Here is a 3,008-nt window from a genome sequence, read left to right on the forward strand (position 1 = left end):
GAAAAAAGAAAAAAAGAAAAAAAAAGAAAGCAGTAACATCTGTTAAGTATTTAGAATAGGAGCAAGTATCTCTAAACAACAGACTGTTTTGTGGCTGGTAAATAGTGTATAAACTCTAAAATGTCCCTTGGGATGAGAAAGGAAGGATGAGAGAATTCCTTTTAATTTTCTTATGTGTTTTCTGACTTCATTATCGGGAAATTAAGCTCCAAGGAGGATCTGGCAGCTGGAAGACTGTGATCTCCAGCTTGGAGATGGGGCTGGGGTCACTGGAGCTGCTAAGGAAAACTCAGGGGAGAGCTTGGTTGTGAGGAGACCTCGACGGAGATCCACTAGGTGGCACTTCATTCTTGGTTTTCAAAAAGAGGGCCTTCCCCAGACAACATGAGGCTGCACAGGGAGGTGCTAACATCCTACTGATGTCTGCCCCTGTCACTTGTTTTCGTAAAAGCATCCATCTTATATATATGTATAAATTTGTATAAGATAAGCTCCTCAAACAGCTTGCTTAAATCCCCAGAAGCAGTTATACCATCGGTATTTGGCAATAGCTAAAGCACTGCTTGCTTTTAGATTTCTAGATACCTGTGCAACTCTCCTGAAGTTGTTGACTTTCAGTGGAGGATGCAGATGAGTTCTGGGTTTGCTTTAACACTTTCCATCCATTGCAAAAGGCACATGATAAAGTTGATTTCAGTGTCTTCATTGCTTCATGATCACAGTAGCTAGGTGACGGGGAAGAGGCAAGTTGAGTCAGTGGGTCAATAATTAAATATTGTGATTAATCAGTGAATTAAATGCTTGTTTTAATGTTTAATAAGCTGGACAGAGTGTTTTTATGGATCGAGATTCCGATTGCAGAATCAGAATTGGCAGAAAAAGTGCATAGAAAGCTTGGCCGGAAGATCTGTTGAAAGGCTGGAATTAATACCTGCAGGTGGCATCAACACAGCATGTAATTGCAATGTTACAAATTATCTACAGCGCTGAGCCAGTTTGGCTCAGTAGGTTTGCAGTAAAGTTGAAGCCAGTTTGTTATTTTTTTTAACTTACACTGGAGTGCTTATTAGAGAATATCCCAAGAAGATACGTTTTTTCTTCAGATGACATAAAGCCTATTGAACATCAGTTTGCTTTTGTTTGGAAGTCTCAGAATCACAGAGTTGTAAAGGTTGGAAGGGACCCGTGGAGACATCTAATCTAACAACCCTGCTAAAGCAGGTTCCCTACAATATGTCATACAGGAAAGTGTCCAGGCAAGTTTTGAATATCTCCAGAGAAGGAGACTGCACAGCCTCTCTGGGCAGCTTGTTCCAATGTTCTGTTATCCTCAAAGTAATTTTTTTCCTCATGTACACGTGGAACTTGCTATGTTCCAGTTTCCATTGCCCCTTGTTCTGCCGCTGGGCACTACTGAAAAGAGCCTGGCCCCATCTTCTTGACTTGTGCCCATTAGATGTTTATAAGCACTGATAAGATCCTTCACTCAGACTTCTCCAAACTGAAGGTCTCTTGGCCTTTCCTCATAAGGGAGATGCTCCAGGCCGCTCATCATATTTGTGGCACTATGCTGGACACTGTCCAGCAGTTTCCTGTCTTGAACTGTGGAGCCCAGAACTGGACACAGTATTCCAGATGTGTTCTTACCAGCACAGTGCAGAGAGGGAAGAGACTGGGACTCTGATCAGTGTTCATGCAAAGAGTTGTGAACCCATACACTGAAGTTTCCTGAGGGAAATTGCCAGTGTCTCAGTTTGAAAGTAACGTTGTCCCAAAGATGCAAACCTCTTCCATGTTGCTCTGACACTGTTCTCCTCTGCCACTATTCATCCAATTGCAGGTTATTCAACAGAAGAGGAAGGCACCAATGACACACAGGGAATATATTTCATTGCTAGAATTGAGAACTCACACAAGTCACATTTGAGAAAGCTCTGTTCGCAATTATGAAAATAAAATGTGTGTGATTTTCTTTAGAGTAATAATAAGCCTGTGCTTCAGATAATTGCATACACAATCCATGTTAATAAAGAAAGAAATATGTATTCTCTTTGCTGTTTTGAGAATTGCCGTAGTCTCATCAGGTGCTGTTGTCTCCAGGCACACCTGTGATGGTCATGGTTGGTTAAACAATTTTATTACTTAGGTAAAATCTGGCAATGTTAAAATGTACATTCGATTTTTTTTTTTTTTTCCCCATGGAAAATAATAGAAAAATCTTCAGATAACTCCGTTTTACATTTTGGCCTTTTTCCTCTCCATGCCCCAGTTTTCCCATCTCTTAAATGATGCCAGAATCACTTTACAGGGACATTGGAAGGTTTTAATAATAGGCAGGAAGTGTGCTGAGGTCCTTCTTGGAGAGTGCTCAGTAAATATAAAATGTTATTGGTTAATAATGCAGGCCTGAGTGACAACGTGAATGAGAGAAGATGTCATGGTGCAATGCCAGAGCTTTCCAAGCTGGTTCCAAGGTAAAATATGAATGAAATTCGATTTTGTGCTCTGTGTGGAAACCCTGGTGCTCATTGAGCACTGGGTGAATTTGGTACGCTGTAGTATCACTTCCTTACAAAACAGAATGGTGCCTAATCTAGCAGTGTAGGAAGAGCTGATTGCCAAAATAAGTCACACTTAGCTGCAAGTCAGTGACAGGTACCTTAATTTTAGGTGTAAAAACTGATTTAGGGATGGGGGTACAAGCTTGAAACAAGAAGGTGACTTTGCATGCTGTCAGAGATTTGCAGTGTGACCTTGAGGAAGTCATTTAAATTTACTGTTTCTTGAGTTCTTCGTCTGAAAAAAACCCCAAGCGTAGCATTTTCTGTTCCTCCCAAAGGTGTTATGAGGATAACTACATTAATTAGTTGCCTGCTTAGAGATGGGTTTAATAGGCTGGGGTAGCTAGAACATCACTCTTCCTTATCTCTACTGACCAGTCCTGGTCAGTATCGTGTCACCTAAATTGATTTTTGCAGAAGGTGATTAAACACAATTAAATGCCCATG

This window comes from Meleagris gallopavo, chromosome 1 (genome assembly GCF_000146605.3).
Source record: "Meleagris gallopavo isolate NT-WF06-2002-E0010 breed Aviagen turkey brand Nicholas breeding stock chromosome 1, Turkey_5.1, whole genome shotgun sequence".
Classification (NCBI taxonomy): Eukaryota; Metazoa; Chordata; class Aves; order Galliformes; family Phasianidae; genus Meleagris; species Meleagris gallopavo.